Source organism: Mirounga angustirostris, unplaced genomic scaffold (assembly GCF_029215605.1).
Source record: "Mirounga angustirostris isolate CCGP_5_RB_7025 unplaced genomic scaffold, mMirAng1.0.hap1 SCAF_5, whole genome shotgun sequence".
Taxonomy (NCBI): domain Eukaryota; kingdom Metazoa; phylum Chordata; class Mammalia; order Carnivora; family Phocidae; genus Mirounga; species Mirounga angustirostris.
In genome coordinates, this window is record NW_026991713.1 from 101,362,298 (window position 1) to 101,382,197 (window position 19,900).

The 19,900-nt window shown below is 40.6% G+C and overlaps 1 protein-coding gene and 1 non-coding gene across 8 annotated transcripts in view; one reads left to right on the forward strand and one right to left on the reverse strand.

Annotated features, from left to right (window-relative positions):
* Positions 1-322: 322 nt before the first annotated feature.
* Positions 323-425, reverse strand: LOC123845096 (U6 spliceosomal RNA). The gene has a single exon (XR_006790940.1). It is a non-coding gene; the product is annotated as a U6 spliceosomal RNA (small nuclear RNA).
* Positions 426-2,272: 1,847 nt separating this feature from the next.
* Positions 2,273-19,900, forward strand: part of ERC1 (ELKS/RAB6-interacting/CAST family member 1) — a 555,561-nt gene continuing 537,933 nt past the window's right edge. For 6 of the 7 annotated variants that reach the window (XM_064591742.1, XM_045874103.3, XM_045874104.3 and 3 more), the window contains exon 1: positions 2,401-2,558. The gene's annotated coding sequence lies outside the window, so the exon portion shown is untranslated. The other variant, XM_054507254.2, reaches the window with a different exon arrangement.

Sequence of the window (19,900 nt, forward strand, 5' to 3'; positions counted from 1 at the left end):
TAAAAATCTTAAAAAAAAAAAAAGAAGAGGTAATGAATGCATGTGCTTAGCCAGCTTTTTAAAAATTTATTTTTAATTTATTTTTATTATTTTTTAAAAGATTTTATTTATTTGAGAGAGAGTGAGCATGCGCAAGAGCCGGGGGAGGGAGAAGCAGACTTCCTGCTGAGCAGGGAGCCTGATATGGGCTCGATCCCAGGACTGTGGGATCATGACCTGAGCTGAAGGCAGATGCTTAACCATCTGAGCCACCCAGGTGCCCCCCAGCTTTTTTTTTTTTTTGTAATTGAAGTATGGTTGACAACCAATGTTACATTAGTTTAAAATTATGGAATGCTTCATTAATTTGTGTGTCATCCTTGCACAGGAGCTATGCTGCTCTTCTATCATTCCAATTTTAGTGTATGTGCTGCCCAAGGGTGCACTCAGCTGGCTTTAATAAAAAAAATACTAAACGTAAGTTAAAAAAACAAACAAAAACATCTGGGGCAGAGTAGGAAATAAGAAAAAACGACCAGTGGAAGGGCAAAAAAAACAAAAACAACCCTCCCCCAAAGCACACACAAAAAAACAAACTACCACAATTCTCAGTCTGTGATATTGATAGTACCCTGTGTATGTATAACTTAGTGCTTAACATAGCAACTCTCCAGATCCACACATTTTAGCAACATCGCGGATCTCAGACATGGAGTTCACACCCCATTTTACAGTTAAGAAAAGTAAAACCCAGAAATAAAGTGATTTCCCCAAGGTCATTCAAGTAGAGAGTGGCAGAATGGAAACTAGGATATGACTCCCACTTTTTTGTTTTTACCTCCCCACACTGCTGGGGAGTAACAGGATGAGCAGATCAGCAGTTAGATGAAAAAGATCTTGAAAAACAGTCGAAGAAGGATGGCTTTTTTTGGGGTAAAAAGCCAGATGTCTAAAAAAATGAAGTATTTTAGGATGCTTATTTGGCAGCTATACAGTCTTTGGCAGCACAGTCTAACAATTGGTAGGCATATGTTGAATGTACTGAAGGGGGCGACTGTACAGCAGGACCGGGAACTGCAATAATCCAAGTGCGTGGTGATCTGGGAGGGAACAGAGTCTGGGCAGGATGTAACAGTAGAATTTGGTGAATGAATGAATGTGAATACTGAGGAGAGATGGGAAAATGTTAGTGGGATTTTGAAGGAGTGTAAATTGGTTAATTGTAGTGGAGAATAGGGGTAAAATGATGACTCGACCCCTCCGCCTCCTCCGCCTCCTCCCGGGCATTTTAAATGATTCGATTCAACCTAAAAGACTGGTGCAAATATAATTCACATCACTCCTACTTTCTTGGTTAGGGATAGTTTACCTACATTTGTAAATTAATGGATGCAGCTGCCCTCTTTGCATGACTCCGACGAAAAAAAACCGACTGCAATTCAGTACAAGAAAATTGGATTTCCTGAAATAAGGTACCATTTGCTTAGTAGACTAGCCTAGCTGTTCTGAGGACCAAATAAGACAACGTAGCACCGCATTTGGCACATCGCAGGAGCTGACTGTGCACCTTAAATTCCGCCCACGCTCTCCTCTCCCGCCGAGCTCCTACAGAAAAACCACGTACACTGGGGTGGGTCTTCCGCGACGCCTAAGTTCTTTCCCTAAGGTCGAGTGGACAGCCCCGCGGCCACATTCGCAAAAGCTAAGGGTGGGGGAAAAATCCAATTTCCCTCGGACAAAGGGTTCCCACTGCGGCCTTGGGAGCGCAGCCCAGAATGTATGATGATTCTAGACCTACTCTCGACAGCGGTGGCGGTCCTGGGGCTTGTGTAACGGGTCCCGCCAAGGAGGGGGTGGGGCTACCCTAAGGTTTGGGAAAGCGACGATTCCGCTCTTCGGGCCTGGCCGGTCCACTTCCTACGGCAAGCAGAAGGAGACAAACGCCGCCTTGCCTCGCTCCCACCTACCGCCTCTTCCCGGAGCGAACTCCGGCTCTCCCTTCCCGTGGCCGCAGGGGCTGCGCGTGGGGGTTGTGGATGCCCCGCGCCCGTTGCTGTGCTTTGGCGCGCAATCGCCTCCGGAACCTTGAGTCACCCCACTCCCAGCCCCTGACCCGCCTTCCTTTGGAAGGCGCCGGAGGCCTGCGGGCTGCCAAGTCGCATTCTCAGGAGGGTGCGGGAAGGCTAGGTGGCCCGGCCGGGAGGAGGCGGAGCTCGCGGTGTCTCGCGGCCCCGGCGGGGGCGGGGCTAGGTGTCTCGCGCAGGGGGCGGGGCGCGGTGACGTCGGCGGGCGCTAGGGCAGTACTGTGGCTGTGGTGGTGGTGGCGGCGGTGGCGGCGGTGGTGGCGGCGGCGGCGGCGGTGGCGGCGTCCGGGCGGCAGCAGCAGCAACAGCAACAGCAGCAGCCCTGAGGAGGGTGAGACGGCCGCCGTGGCGGCAGCTCGGAAGTCGGGCGGGACCGAGAGCTTTCCGCCTGCCGCTGGCGCTGAGGCTTTTTTTTTGCCTTTTCTTAGCTTGCTTCTTCCTCACGGCCCTGGCTAGGGCTGGGCAGCGCGCCCCCGGGGAGGGGCGGAGCTGTAGGTGAGGCTTCAGGACCCCCCCTCCCCCTCCTCTCCCTACCGGGGGGATGGGAAAGTCCGGGGAGGGGCGGACCCCACCCCACCCCAGCCCCCCGCGGGCTCCACCCCACCGAGCTCCAGGATTGGGCGCGAGCTGAGGCGATAGATGTGGGGAGCCCGAGGTGGGAGATGGGAGATAGGGGCTCTGGGCGCTTGGTGAGCGGAGGGTTTGAGGCGTGATGTTGCCGGCGAGGTAGTGGCGAGATGGAGAAATTGGGGAGCTATGAAGAGGTTGGGGTGCGGTCAGGGTGGATCTGTGTTTAGGCGACCGATGTAGAATGTTGAAAGAGATGATTTTTTTTTCTTCTGTGAAATGGTAAGATAGGAGATGAAGGGTGTATTTCAAAAGGAAGATGAGCTGTGGATGTTGCCTTTGAGGCAATTGGAGAAGCTATTGAACTAGGTCTCACATTTCTACTTTGGGGTTTGGATATTATTATTTTTCTTTCTCGCGGGGTGAGTCGGGAGGAAGAAAATCCCTCTGCTTTTGGCGCAGGTCGGTACATTGTGAGGGTGGCTGGATTTAAAGTTTTACACCCTTCAAGGAGAGTGAGATCTTGGATTAAGACAACTTCATTTTGGCAGCAGCATAAGGGAATAGGTCCTATTACACCTAGTTCCCTAAAGGTGTTATCTTCCAGTCTTTTTTCTGTGCCTAAAAGATCTCTTTATACCATCTCACTTATAAGCTTTATCCTGTCCTCTCTAGAGAAGGCCTGAAAATCAAGTGGTTGCTTTGGAAGACACGTTTCTGAGTAATAGTTGCAGGTGGTTGTGGTTGACTGCTTTGGATGGATAATTTGAACAGTTCTGTTGGAGCTAATTATATGATAAATGTTTAAATGTTTTAAAGCACAGCTGTCTTTTACAGCTCGTTTTTCAACAGACCTTGACATTTAGACATTTTGTGTTCAACACAGTTATTGGGGATTATTTTTATTTCTCATTTGCAGATGTTATTAGACACTTTAAAAATGAAATGGAATAATTTTTTTTTCGGTAGGTCCCTCAATTTCTGAGAAATGTTCTTGGAGTCAAGTGCTTTTAAAATGCTCTTTAATAACATTTTGGGGGCATGTATCTCACTTCATAGGGAGATAATGTTACTAAGAGTAAACGGTGTTCAGTGTTCTTCACATCAGTGTTTCACAACTTTATACATTAAATCAATCTCTTCTCGATTCCTGCTTCCTATTAGATCACTGTCAGTATTCACTGACCTTACCTATCAGTTAGTGTCATTTAAGCTGTTTCTTGCTCAGAAAACAGGTCCTGTGATGGACATGTATTATGTAATGGATGGAAGTAGGCATGACTCTCAATAATTAATTTGTGGAGGAAGAAAAACCGTCATGAAGTGGAATTTTAGCAGTGACTTTCCCAAGGCTTACTCAATTTATTTGGGAGCATAGCCAGAGAAGTGCTTTCCTGTAACCCAAGAGAGAATTATACAGATGTGAGTGTCAGTAGTTGCAGATCATTGCCTTTTTTAACATGCCTAATTAATGAGAAGACTATTATCTTCTAGAAAATACTTAAGGGCAACAGATGATACAATAGCTATAGAGAAAGGGTGTGTCCAATTTGTAATTCTAAAAGATTCAATTAAATGTATTCAAACATCAAATTAGAAGTTGGTAAATGAATACTTTTGATTTGGATTAGTTACTTAGAAGGAAAAATTAAAATTCATATATCTAGTTTGGCTTTTAAATTCTACTTTGATTTAATTGGGTATGAATGAGGACAAATGTGAACTAAGATATCAGGTGAAACTTTGTGTATTGCTAAAATTATATTTGCATGGCTGACAGTGGCATTCTTTGTGGGAATGAAATCGTGGGATTGGGGGGAGAGTATAAGGTAGAAGTGGTCTGTTTCTCTTTAGAATTTCTTATGCCTAAAAAAAAATACTACATTTTATTTTTCCAAGAAATGTCACTTGCTAGTCATTACTGTGTTGTTCTTGTTGAATTTACTGAGCTCTCTCCTCCCACCCCCACCCATTACTAAAGTCAGGTAAGTATGTCAGTCTGTTAATTCAACATTAGTACTGGAAGCAAGATAAAAGTGAAGGTTATTATAGCAACAACTGCTCTTCTTGTGCTCTAAGTTTATGCTTTTGGAAGTAGTAGAAGAGGTGTTAAATGTGCATTTTATACATACCATATCAAAACATCAATGGAAGAAGACTAGGGAATGTAATATTTTGGTTAACTAAATAATGAGTACATTCATTATCAATTTTCAGACAAATATAATGTAATGAAGGAAACAGCATACAAGTTATATAAAATATTTATTTCTATAGCTCTTCAACATCTGAGCCTTGGGGGCACTGATTCATTCAATGGTTATTTATTGAGTATGGTTCTGGGTATTTTTTTAGCGATTGGGGATACAGTAGTGAACAAAACTGACAAAAATCCCTGCCTTCATGGAACTTACCTTCCAGATACCTTTTGGGGAGATGAAGAGAAACGTGGCAAAGGAAATTAATAAAAGGTCATTGGGTTAGGAAAACCAGGAGAGTGTGATGTACTAGCAGTGAAGGAAAGGAAGTTTAAGGAGGAGGGAATGATCAAGTGTGTCATTGTTAAAAGATATGTCGGAGTGTTGGGTAAGGGAGAATTTGCACGATTATAATGTCTAGTAAGAGAAATATGAGTAAATGCTTTCTAGTGTGGGATGAAATAGATGTAAGAATTTGTCAGTTTTTTACTTCCCTGGATTGATTTTTAAAAAACATATATTTCGGGGCGCCTGGGTGGCTCAGTTGGTTAAGTGACTGCCTTCGGCTCAGGTCATGATCCTGGAGTCCCTGGATCGAGTCCCGCATCGGGCTTCCTGCTCGGCAGGGAGTCTGCTTCTCCCTCTGACCCTCCCCCCTCTCATGTGCTCTCTCTCTCTCTCTCTCTCTCATTCTCTCTCTCAAATAAATAAATGAAGTCTTAAAAAACAAACAAACATATATTTCAGGGGCGCCTGGGTGGCTCAGTTGGTTAAGCAACTGCCTTTGGCTCAGGTCATGATCCCAGGGTCCTGGGATCGAGCCCCGCATCGGGCTCCCTGCTCCGCAGGAAGCCTGCTTCTCCCTCTCCCACTCCCCCTGCTTGTGTTACCTCTCTCGCTGTCTCTCTTTGTCAATTAAATAAATAAAATTAAAAAAACAAACAAAAACATATATTTCAGTTTTTATCCTTTTCAGAACAAAATAGGCAATCTGTGAGTGTATACTATACTAAGGACAGATATGACATTTTTCTTATTTTGTTATTTTTTAATGTACTAATAACTATTATACTCATTTAAAAAATAGGTAATACACATACCAAATCAGAAGGTATGCAAGAGTACATAGGGAAAAAAAAAAAGAGCACATAGGGAAAAGTAAGTCTCCTGTCCCATCACATTGTTCCTGAAGGCAGTCACTGTTTCCAAGTTCTTGTTTTTCCTAACCAGTGAAATTTTGTGCAATAATATGGTTTAGCTATTTTAAAATTGCATAAATATAACCTATTTTATCTTCTAGTTTTTTTTTTTTTCTTTTCAGGCTTAGTATTTGTTTTCATAATTTAAGTCTAGCTCCCTGCAGGCCTTTTGTTTTTATTTTATAACAGCTTTATCAAGAGAAAATTCATATACCAGACTCATTTGAAGTGTATAATTCAATTTTTTTGGTGTGTGTAACTATCACCACAATCAATTTTAGAACATTTTCTTCACCCTCAAGAGAAGCCCTAAATCCGTTAGCAGTTACTTTTCTGATCTTTAGTTTTTAAGTTAGGTATTCTTTTGTATATTATGTGGGAAAAATGTTGTGAAATACTTGCTTACCAACTAAATGGAAATTAAGCCATTTAGTGTAAAAACACAGGTTTGTGTAAAAGTCAACTTAGATAACATTTTATTTGGTTGAGTAATGCTTGTGAAATGATTTGATTACTTAAGTATCTTTTCATTATTCCTACATTTATCATATATTTATTGAGTACCTTTTGTGTTCTAAGTCCTGGGCTGGGCCAGGTGGAATCCAGGATTAATAATGGACAGGGTCCCTTAGTCTTAAGGAGTTTTATTCTAGTGAGAGAAGAGGAAGAATTAATAGGGGTTTGTGGGCTGCTGTGCTTCAGCTCATAGGATGGATTCCTAAGCTGGACTGTTGGAAAATCTGAGATGAGATCTTAAGGATAAGTAGGAATTGGCTAAATGAAAAGGATGCAAGTAGAGGGAACAGGGTTTGCAGAGCCCAAAGGCCAGAAAGCTGTAGGGCAAATTGAGTGATCTGAAAATACTTTGGTCTGCTGGAATGTTGAGTGCTAGTGTGAGGTGTTGGTATCACTCCTTCTTTATGTTAAATAATGTGTTGTCTTAAAAAGGCAAAATCATGGGGCACCTGGGTGGCTCAATCCTTAAGCGTCTGCCTTTGGCTCAGGTCATGATCCCAGGGTCCTGGGATCGAGCCTCACATCGGGCTCCTTGCTCAGCTGGGAGCCTGCTTCTCCTTCTCCCACTCCCCACTTCTGGTGTTCCCTCTCTCACTGTCTCTCTCTCTGTCAAATAAATAAAATCTTAAAAAAAAAAAAAGAAATCAAAATCATTACATTTTTAATTTGCTTAAACTCTATGGATTGCTGTTACTTTGTAGCTGTATAACTTTGGGTGAATTACTTTACTGTCTAAAACTCAGTTAATTTTCTCATCCATAAAAGGGGGGAAAAATTGTCCTACTTCATGTGATTGTTGTGAAGAATAAATGAAATGATACTCATAAAGCTTTTAATAAAGTGCTTGGAATATAGTAAGTACTCAATAAAAATCAACACCCTGATGGTGATGATAGGGTGTGGTGGTGGTAATGATGCCTGATTTGTGGAATTCCTTTAGGATATCGTGGAACCCCAGGGAGTTCTCAGGAGACTGGAAAATGATACCTGTCTTTTTAACATTTTTCCTGGGAGGAATGAAGTGAATACTAAAAACTTTAGGCCGGCACTGTCCAATAGAACTTTCTGTGATGATAGAAATGTTTCATATACCATTCGATACAGTAGCTACTAGTCCCATGTGCTTACTGAACACTTCAGATGTGGCTAGTATAATTGTTGAGAAATAATTAAAATTGTTAATTTTGTTAAAATTAATTTAAATTGCCATGGTAACTAGTGATTAGTGTATTGGGCAATATGTTTATAGATTGATGAATCTGATACTAAACTCTGGCAGTATTTTAGCATACATTATTTAAAAGGTAGTTTTAGAGGGTGCCTGGGGGGCTCAGTTGGTTAAGCATCCAACTCATGATTTCAGCTCAGGTCATGATCTTGGGGTCATGGGATGGAGCCCTACGTTGGGCTCTGAGCTCAGCTGAGTCTGCTTGAGATCCCCCATCCCTCTGCACTCTCTCTCAAATAAATAAAATCTTAAAAAAAAATAAAAGGTAGTTTTAGAAGCCTTGTTAAGGGATACAGTGATCACTGGGATATAGCAAGGATTCATGAGGTCACTTCAGATAATAATTTCAGTTTCCTAGAGTTGACATGGTTCCTAAGCTGATAAGGAAATGTAGTAGTTGTAATGTATCTAGACTTCACCTGGATCTTTTCATGCTGTCTTTGTGGAAAATATGAGATATTTTATGAGAACAGGGACTGTCATTTGTTCTCTGCTGAGCAAATAGTAGATACTTGCTAAATATTTGATGAATGAGTGGATGATAAGACAATTAAGTGAATTCCCAACTGGCTGTGAATGGATATACGCAGAGAATAGAGTTGCTTACTGAGGATGATGGGTTTGAGGAACGGGTATTAGATGACTCATCCATGTGTGTATTGAAATAACCCAGGAGCGGTGGTATAAAAGACCGTGGCAGTGTGAACTAGTTGCCAGCATCTCCTCACTGAGTGTGGAGGATGTCCAGGTGGTCATTAGCTGATAGTGAAAAGGCAGAGGTAGAAGACTGTGTTGCTGAAAAGCATGAGAATCAGAGTAACAAAGATTTTACATGGGGGTTCAGGATTTTACATGGTCTGGAGGTGGCATGGGAAGAAAGAAGGGTACCAGTCTCATTTCCCAATGTTGGGTGTGGAGTGTGAGAGACTTAATAGCCTCCACTTGAAAGGGCTGCTTGGGAAGAGGGTCCTGGAAAAATCAGTTTTCAGGTAAGGCAGAGAGGCAGTGAAAACTTTCAGAAGAGTTTCTTCATAATGGAACAAAGTTCCTTGAGAGTATTTTTCCACCCTGCTGGCTTCTTATCATCACTTAGACTTTATTATTTATTTATTCATTTATTTATTTATTTTTAAAGATTTTATTTATGTGACAGAGACACAGTGAGAGAGAGAACACAAGCAGGGGGAGTGGGAGAGGGAGAAGCAGGCTTCTTGCCGAGCAGGGAGCCTGATGGGGGCTGGATCCCAGAACCCTGGGATCATGACCTGAGCTGAAAGCAGGGGCTTAATGACTGAGCCACCCAGGAGCCTCTATCTATCTATCTATCTATCTATCTATCTATCTATCTATCTATCTATCATCTATCTATCTATCTATCTATTTGTTTGTTTATAATAGGCTTTACTACTGATTGAGCTAGCCAGGCACTCCTCATCACTTAAACTTTATTTATTTTTAAAACGTATGTCTGTAATCTCTGCACCCAACATGAGGCTTGAACTCAAGACCTGGAGATCAAGAGTAGCGTGTTCTTTAGACTGAGCCAGCCAGGTGCCCATCATTTAAGCTTTAAAATGTCTCTCTCATCTTAACAAAAAACTCTTCTCCCAACTTCATACTTTCTCTAAGTTGCTGTCTGCTTTACAGCCGCACTTTTTGAAAGATTTGTCTACATTTGTTGTATGTCTCCATTTCTTTGCCTGTGATTCTCTTCTCAACCTATTGCTTCTGTCTTCACAATTTCATTAAAACTGTTTTGCTGGGTTACTAATGTATTTAAAGCCAATGGCTATTTTTCTATCCTCTTATTTAACCTTTTAGCTGTACTAGTTGTCTATTGCTACCCAACAAATTACCCCCCAACTTAACTTAAAACAACAAACATTTGTTTCACAGTTTCTGTGGGTCAGGCATCTGGGTGTGGTATGTCTGATTCAAGGTCACTCATAAGGCTGCAATCAAATGTTGACTAAGACTGCAGTCATCGAAAGCTCCACTGGGGGAGGGTCTGTTTCCAAGCTCAAGCATGTGGCTGTTGGCAGGCCTGAGGTCCTTGTTGGTTGTTTGCTGGAGAAATCAGTCTCCTTGCCATTTGTATCTCTGCATACGAGTACTTGCAACATGGCACCTTGCTTCTAGATTGAGAGCTCTGTGGAGGAGGAGTGGAGATATTAGCCAGTTTTTTGTAACCTATTCTTGGTAGTGCCATTCTCTCACTTGCTCTGTTCTTTTCTTTAGAATGGAATCTCTAAGATCCAACACATCCAAGGAGGTGGGGGTTCCACAAAAGCATAAATACTAGGAGGCAGAGATCATTCAGAACCATTGTCAAGATTGCCTACCACAGCAGCATTTGATCCAGCTGATTTCTCCTTCCTTTGTAAAGCTCATTTCTTTCACTGTATTAGATCATGCTTCTGTATTTCTTCCTGGTTTTTGGGCTTTCTGTCACCTTTGTTGAATCTTTCTCTAGCCATTCATTACATATGTGAATTTTTTTTTTAAAGATTTTATTTATTTATTTGACAGAGAGATAGCGAGAACAGGAACACAAGCAGGGGGAGTGGGAGAGGGAGAAGCAGGCTTCCCGCTGAGCAGGGAGCCGGATGTGGGACTCGATCCCAGGACCCTGGGATCATGACCTGAGCCGAAGGCAGACGCTTAACGACTGAGCCACCCAGGCGCCCTAAATATGTGAATTTCTATGAGTGATCTCATCTCCTGTTTCTTTTTTTTTTTTTAAAGATTTTATTTATTTTTATTTGAGAGAGAGTGAATGAGAGAGAGGGAGTACATGAGAGGGGGGAGGGTCAGAGGGAGAAGCAGACTCCCTGCCGAGCAGGGAGCCCGATGCGGGACTCGATCCCGGGACTCCAGGATCATGACCTGAGCCGAAGGCAGTCGCTTAACCAACTGAGCCACACAGGCGCCCCTCCTGTTTCATTTTTTCATCTACATGCTGAGTATTCATTTTTCTGACTTCAGCTTTTACCTCATTGCTGAGTGTAAGGACCATTGTTACTCAGTATTTCCATTTGGATGCCCCTTAAACTCAGCATATCCAAAACTAAATGTATTATTCCTGCTCTTCTCTGGTGTTCCTTAATTAATTAAATGACACTTCCAGTTGCTCAAGCCAGAGATATGTGTAGTATTCTTGATTTCTCTCATTCCTCCACCTTCCATTTTATTGTTCCTATTGATTTTATAAAATTCATTGCTGTTCAGTGATGGTGTAAATGTTTTTATGAGGTAGTGCATCCCCTGTCAGATTCCAAGCATTGAATGAATGTTTGCTAGGTGATTTTTAAGTTTCTTTCCCATTTTGAGTTACCGTGTTGGTAACTAGTGAAGGTTTTTGATTGGGAGACACATGATCGAGCTGTGCTTTGTAGATGTAGCAACTCTTGAATTCATTAAAAAAAACAAACAAACAATTTTTTAGGGCAGTTTTAGGTGCACAGCAAAATTGAGTGGAAGGTACAGAGATTTCCCATAGATCCCCACTCCTGCCCCACACATGCAGAGCTTTCTCCATTATCATCTCCCACCAGAGCGGTACATTTATTACAGTTGATCCTTGATCAGCACATCATTATCACCCAAAGTCCATATGAACTCTTATTTTTAGTGGTTGACCAAGAATGAAACTAAACTTTGTATTCCTTTTAATTTTCTTTATTATGGTGTGCTGTGTGATGAATAGACAATGGTTTTCATCAGACGGTCCTTTGTATGTATTTATTATTTACATTTTCCCTTATTTTATTGTTTTACTTTTTTGTTTGGAAGACCTTTGTATGGAAATTAGGTAACTGGAAAAAAATTGTCTGAACTTCAGTTAAACATCTCTGAAATTGTGAAAATATTTCAAGAAGTAAGTTTGGACCTTAAACATAATTTTATTATAGAAGTATAGTTTTATTAAATGAAGGAATTAATTTCTCCTTGAAGCTCTTCTTGAATGTAACACACATAAAGGAAAGTATACAAAACAAATGTATAGTTTAACTTATGAAACAAACACTTGTATAACCATCATCTAGGTTATACATTCCAGAAACTTTCTTTGCCTCTTCCCAGTCATATAAAAGTTACTGTTGTCTTGACTTTTATGGGAATCATTTTTTGCTTTTCTTTATGTAAACCTATATTTAGTTTTGTCTGTTTTTCAATTTTGTATTCATGGGATCATATTGTATATATTTTATGCTTGGTTGCTTTCACTCAACATTTTGTGAGATTTAGATTGGTGTATAGCTGTAGTTTGTTCATTTTCATTGATAAATAGTCGTCGACTGTATAAATACACCACAATTTAGGGGCGCCTGGGTGGCTCAGTCGTTAAGCGTCTGCCTTCGGCTCAGGTCATGATCCCAGGGTCCTGGGATCAAGCCCCACATCGGGCTCCCTGCTTGGCGGGAAGCCTGCTTCTCCCTCTCCCACTTCCCCTGCTTGTGTTCTCTCTCTTGCTGTGCCTCTCTCTGTCAAATAAATAAATAAAATCTTTTAAAAAAAAAATACACCACAATTTATCCATATATCAATGATGGATATTTAGGTTGTTTCCAATTTTGGGTCATTATGAATATGTCACCATGGCCATTCTTATACAGGTCTTATGGTGCATGTATTTCTGATGACTGTAAGAGCCTGGAGTGGAAAGTTCTGGGTCATAGAGTATGCGTAAGTGGAATTTTAGTAGATAATTGCCAAACAATATTCCTGTGTAGTTCTACAAACTTACATGCCCCAAAGCAATATTTGAGAGTTCCTTTTGTTCTGTATCTTTGCCAGTACTTGGTATAGTCAGTGTTACTGATTTCAGCTATCTGGTAGATTTATGGTGATATCTCATGGTTTAATTTGCATTTTACTGATTACTACTGAAGTTGAATAACTTTATGTCTTTTGGTCATTTGAAAACTGTGAAGTGCTTATTCAAATATTTTACTCAATTTTCTGTTTGTCTTTTCTGTTCTAATTAATTTATAGGGGTTATATATTTTGGGTATGAGCCCTTTGTTGGTTATTTATGTTGCAAATATTCCACTCTAATCTGTTGCTTGGTATTTTGCTCTCAATGGTGTCTTTTGAAGAACAAGATTCTTTTTCTTTTTTTTTAAGATTTTATTTATTTGAGAGAGTGAGGGAGAGAGAGCACAAGCTGGGGGGAGGGGTAGAGGGAGAGGGAGAAACAGACTCCCCACTGAGCAGGGAGCCTGACATGGGGCTCAATCCCAGGACCCCGGGATCACGACCTGAGCTGAAGGCAGATGCTTAATTGACTGAATCACCAAGGCGTCCCTTGAAGAACAAGATTCTTAATTTTAGTGTAGTCCAATTAATATTTTCCTTTATGGTTGGTGCTTTTTATGTCTACATTAGGAATCATTCCCTACCCTAAGGTCATGAAGTTATTCTCTTCTACTATTTTCTTTTTTTTTAAAGATTTTATTTATTTATTTGAGAGAGAGAGCATGAGAGGGGGGAGGGTCAGAGGGAGAAGCAGACTCCCTGCCGAGCAGGGAGCCCGATGCGGGACTCGATCCCGGGACTCCAGGATCATGACCTGAGCCGAAGGCAGTTGCTTAACCAACTGAGCCACCCAGACGCCCTCTCTTCTACTATTTTCTGGAAGTGTCCTTGTTATACCTTTCTTATATAGCACTGTGGTCTGCCTATAATTGATTTTTTGTGTGTATGCTGTGAGGTAGGAGTTGTGGTTTATTTTTTTCCTGTATGGTTAGCTAATTTTCTCAGCACCATTTATTGACAATTCTTTCCTTTTCAAAATTGCTTTGTAGGGGCACCTGGGTTGCTCAGTCAGTTAAGCATCTGACTGTTGGACTGTTGGTTTTGGGTTAGGTCATGATCTCAGGGTCCTGGGATCGAGCTCTGCTCAGCATGGAGTCTGCTTGGGCTTCTTACCCCTCCCCCCACTACTCCCCCCACAACTTGTGTGCTCTTGTTATCTCTCTTGCTCTCTCTCTCAAATAACTAAAATTAAAACCAAACCAAAACAAAAAACTGCTCTGTAATAAATTAAGTCTCTCTGTTCTGTTCCATTGGTTTTTCTATCTTGGTCCAGTGCCAGACTGTTTTAGTTACTGTAGCTTTATAGTAAGTCTTAATATCTGGTAGAGGAAGTGCTTCCACCCTGTTCTATTTTTCAAGAATGTCGTCTTCTTCCTTTTTTTTCCCCAAGTAAACTCTAGGCCAAATGAGGGTCTTGAACTCATGACCCCGAGATCAAGAATTGCATGCTAGGTACCCCCAAGAATGTCTTCTTCACATTGAATGTTTGTTAGTGACTTGCATACTCAGTAATCAAGACAGTGTGGTATCAGCATAGGGATAGCCATATGCAACAGTGGAACAGAAGAGAGAGTCCAGAAATGAACCCACACATTTATGATTAATTGATTTTCAATAAAGGTACCAAGGTAATTCAGTGGAGGAAAGGATAATTTTTTTTTTTTGAAGATTTTATTTATTTATTTGACAGAGAGAGACATAGCGAGAAAGGGAATACAAGCAGGGGGAGTGGGAGAGGGAGAAGCAAGCGCTCTGCTGAGCGGAGAGCCTGATGCGGGGCTCGATCCTAGGACCCTAGGATCATGACCTGAGCCGAAGGCAGACCCTTAACGACTGAGCCACCCAGGTGCCCCAAGGATGATCTTTTTAACAGAAAGTACTACAACAATTGAATATCAACATGCCAAAAAAAAAAAGAAACTCAAACCTTACCTCATAGGAGAAAATCTTTGAGACCTTGGGTTAGGAGAGGATTTCTCAGATACAACACCAAAAGCATGACTCAGAAAAATATTGATAAATTGGCCTTTATCAAAATTAAAGTTTTGCTTTTCAAAAGAACCCACTAAGAAAATAAAAAAGACAAACATTGGAATGGGAGAAAATATTTGCAAATACTATATCTGATAAAGGACTTGCATCCAGAATATCTAAAGAACTCTTATAACTAAATAATAAGAAAAACAGTTCTCCCCAAAATGGGCAAAAGATTTGTATAGACACTTCATCAATGAAAATCTACTGATGGTAAGCACTTGGAAAAGATACTGATTATCATTAGTCATTAGGGAAATGCAAATTAAAATTACAATGTGTTACTACTGCATACCCACTAGAATGCCTAAAATAAAAAAACTGAAGTACCAAGTGGTAGCAGGGATGTAGAGAAACTGGGATTTTTGTGCATTGTTGGTGGGAATGTTAAATGTCACAGGTATTTTGGAAAATAGTTTGGTAGGTTCTTAAGTTGAACACACATTTACTGTATATCTTTAACCATTCAACTCTTAGGTATCTACCCAAGGGAAATGAAAACATATATTCACACAAACACTTGTGTGCACATATTCATAACAGCCTTATTCATAGTAGTAAAAACTGGATGCAATCCACATGTCCATCAGCTGGTAAGTTGATAAAATACAGTATATTCATATAATGGAATACTACTGAGCAGTAAAAAGAAACAAACTACTAATTTAACAAAATAAATGAACCTCAAAAAATGTTTTGCTGAGTGAAAAAACTGCCAGTTTATAATTTTATTTACATGCAATTTCTAGAAAAGCCTGTATTGCTGAGGCCAGGGGTGAGAGTGAAGATTTAGCTACAAGTGTGTGTAAGGGAACTTACTGAGGTGATGAAAATGTAAAACTGGATTGTGATGATGGTTGCACAACTGCATAAATTTACTAAAACTCATCAAATAGATACTTAAAATGGATGAGTGTTATGGTATGTAAGTTTTGACTTAATAAAGTTGTTTTTTAAAAAAATGTTTTGGTTATTCTTGGTCTATTGTATTTCCATATAAATTTTAGAGTCAGTTTGTCAAGTTAAAAAGAAATGTTGGTGAAAAAGAAAGGGAAAGAAACATTGGTATCCTGATTGAAATTACATTGCATTTATAGATGAATTTGGGTAGAATTACTTCCTCATAATGTGGAGTCTTTGAATCACTGAATATGGTATTTTTTTTTTTCTCACATCTCTGTAATGTTTTATAGTTTCCTGTGTAGTATTCTTACACATCTTTTGTAGATTAACCTTAGGTTTATGATGGTATTATAAATGGGATTTTATTTTATTTTTTTAAAAATTTATTTGAGAGAGAGAGAGAGAGCGCGTGTGCATGCGGGGGGAGGGGCAGAGGGAGAGGGACAAGCAGACTCGCAATTGAGCAAAGAGCCCAACTCGAGGCTCAATCCAGGATCAAGACCTGAGCCAAAGGCAGATGCTTAACCAACTGAGCCACCCAGGCGCCCCTATAAATGGGATTTTTATTTTATTTATTTATTTATTATTTTTTTTAAAGATTTTATTTATTTATTTGAGAGAGAGAATGAGACAGAGAGCATGAGAGGGAGGAGGGTCAGAGGGAGAAGCAGACTCCCTGCTGAGCAGGGAGCCCGATGCGGGACTCGATCCAGGGACTCCAGGATCATGACCTGAGCCGAAGGCAGCCGCTTAACCGACTGAGTCACCCAGGCGCCCCTAAATGGGATTTTTAAAAAAGATTTTATTTATTTATTTGACAGAGAGTGCACAAGTAGGGGGAATGGCAGGCAGAGGGAGAGGGAGAAGCAGGCCCCCTGCAGAGCAGGGAGCCCAATGTGGGGCTCAGTCCCAGGACCCTGGGATCATGACCTGAGCTGGAGGCAGAGGCTTAACTAACTGAGCCACCCAGGCTTTTTTAAATGGGATTTTATTTATTTATTTATTTTTAATTTTTTTTTTTTTTTAAGATTTTATTTATTTGACAGCGAGAGAGGGAACACAAGCAGGGGGAGTGGGAGAGGGAGAAAAAGGCTTCCCGCTTAGCAGGGAGCCCGATGTGGGGCTCGATCCCAGGACCCTGGGATCATGACCTGAGCTGAAGGCAGACGCATAACGACTGAGCCACCCAGGTGCCCCTAAATGGGATTTTAAAATAAATTTTATTTTCTATTTGTTGTTGACATATGGAATAAAGTTGAATTTGAGTATTGGCTCTATTTTGCCAGGTTTTGACCAAATCTGATGAATTCTAATAATTTAATCTGTAGATTTTCTTGGGTTTCCCACTTATATAATTATGTCATTTGTGAAAAATTACTGTTTTGTGTCTTTCCTTGCAATTCTTATACCTTTTTCTTGTCTTACTTTTGGCTAGGATCTGTGGCATGCTGTTGAGTGGAGCGGTGATAGGAGAGATCCTTGTTATTTTCCCATCTCAAAGGGAAATTGTTTAATTTTTCAGTATTAAGTATGATATTGTCAAGCATATACACATAAGGCAAGACAAGGCCTGACTGATTTGACTGGTATAGTTACAGTGAACCCTTTAGACTTAAGCAGTTTATCACTTACATGGGCAGCGGAAAGGTGAGTAAGCCAAAGGTGCCAGCTCCCTGTGACCTTTGTTCCACACATCAAAAAAGTCAACACCAGAACAAAAGCCTTGCCAGTGACTACAGTGGGGCACTCTATTGATGGAAGAGGCCATTCAAATTTGCCACACAGCAGTTTTGTGGTCTATAGCTCTGTTCTGAGATGGGCAGGCTGAAAGTCATGTGCCTCATCAGAATCCAGACAGTGATGAGAAAGTGTCTCATGTCATCCCCCAAGGGAGATAGAAAAGCGATGGGAGATGACCTAGTAGCAGCTCCTTATGGGCCTCCCATCCTTTCCTGTTCTGGGGGGATTACAAGGCATTCTGCCAAGACTCAAGGAAGCTGCAAGTTGCCAAATATGGAACAGCAGAGCTCTTCCTCTACAGATACTTGTTACTTGCTTTTGCACATGTTCTTTAGTAGATTAAGAAAGTTTCCTTCTATTCCTAATGTAAGATTTTTTTTTTTAAAGATTTTATTTATTTATTTGACAGAGACACAGCAAGAGAAGGAACACAAGCAGGGGGAGTGGGAGAGGGAGAAGCAGGCTTCCCGCCGAGCAGGGAGAAGCAGGCTTCCCGCCGAGCAGGGAGCCCAATGCAGGGCCCGATCCCAGAACCCTGAGATCATGACCTGAGCCGAAGTCAGACGCTTAATGACTGAGCCACCCAGGTGCCCCTTAATGTAAGATTTTTGATCATTAATAAATGCTAAAAATCTACCTGATGCATTTTCATATCTATTGAGACAATCAGAATTTTTTTTAACCTGTTAATGTGGCTCATTACATGGATTTTTTTAAAAAAGATTTTATTATTTGACAGAGACACAGCGAGAGAGGGAACACAAGCGGGGGTGTGGGAGAGGGAGAAGCAGGCTTCCCGCTGAGCAGGGAGCCCGAGGTGGGCTGATCCCAGGGTTCTGGGATCACGACCCCAGCCGAAGGCAGACGCTTAACGACTGAGCCACCCAGGCGCCCCCATTACATGGATTTTTGAAATAGAATATCTACTGGGTAAAGAGTTTTTCTTTTTCTTTTTTTTAAGATTTTATTTATTTATTTGACAGAGAGAGCAAGAGAGCACAAACTGGGGAACAGGAGGGTGAGGGAGAAGCAGGCTCCCCGCCAAGCAGGGAGCCCGATGTGGGGCTCGATCCCAGGACCCTGGGATCATGACCTGAGCTGAAGGCAGACGCTTAACCATCTGAGCCACCCAGGCGCCCCGGGGTAAAGAGTTTCTTAACATTTGTTACCCTTTATAAAGCTTTCACTTATTTAGGGGGAAAAAAAAAACTATTGACAGAGACCTTTTTTTCTCGGACTGCTTGCCTTTTTTCTCCCTTGAGTATATGTATAGTTTTGTCCTTGTACATATAGAATTTACTGTTGCTGACCTTTTCAAGGAAGAGACTGATTTGAACTTAAAATTGGTCGCTAAGTTATTAGAGATCTGATAGACTCATAGAATTCTTATGAAACAAGAAGTAGCTATGTTTTACATTTTTCTGAGTACATCCCTTCAGGTCTTTTAGGATACATCCCTACAGATGCCACACAGGTGACCTTTCTACCTTCATGGCAATATTGACTTCATTTTCATTAGTGGCAGATAATTTTGAGTATTTCAAATAGTTTTTCATTCCTTTTCTAAACTGCTCTATTAAATTTAGGCTGAACCTTTGCTTGATGTTTTTCTCCCCTGAATAAGTAGAAAGTTATTAAGTAGAAAGAATGATTGAAAGTAGAGTTATTGACCATTTCACTTGATTTGTTCTGGTGACTTTTCTAATGGTCTGCTGGTAGTTAATTTTATAGTATTGCCAAGTTTCTGAACCCATTTTGAAATAATTTGGTTATGGTTAAGGCATATTATTTTTTAAATTTTAATAGAGCAGCAGTTTTTATCTGTTTCGCTGGTTAATAACAAGTTAACTGAAAACAGACTTTTAAATGGGGAGAACAAACTGCTAGTTGCTAGAGGGGAGGTGGGTGGAGGGATGGGTGAAATAGATAATGGGGATTAAGAAGTAAAAACTTCTAGTTATAAGATAAATACCTCATGGAGATGAAAAGTACAGGGAAGGGAGCAGAGGCAATAATATTGTAGTAATGTTTGGTGCCAGATGGTGACTGTATTTATCGCGGTGAGCACTTGAGTAAAGTATAGAATTGTTCAATTAATATGTTGTACATCTGAAACTAATATAACACTGAGGTTAATTATACTTCAATTAAAAAAATAAGTGGAAAATGGATATAAATTCTTTAGGTTTATATTCACAAATGTAGGTAAGTACATAAATACTTATTTTTCTACATAGCAAGTATATGTGTAGTTTTTAAAAGTATCAAGATTTTCTTGAAAAATTCAAAAGTGGGTTGCTTCTTAACAAATTCATGTTAAAATTCTTTTGAATAGTATAACAAAAATACCAAATTTTTATTTTCATAGTTCAAGAGTAGTACATATCTATTCCCTTTTTTTTTTTTTCCCTGTGTCTTCCCTCATTCAGAAAAGCTGTATGGAAAATCTAGTATACTTTGTTTGTGTTCTATGACTGTGTATTGTGTCTGTTTTAGCAATATAATGTTTGAAACATTGTCTCTGCCCTCAGGGTGCTAGTGCCTGGGAAGGAAGACAAGTAGGCAGTGTTAATGGACTGTGATAAGGGTTAATGATATGGACAAGAGCTGGAGTGGAAGGGAGTGGTGAAAGAT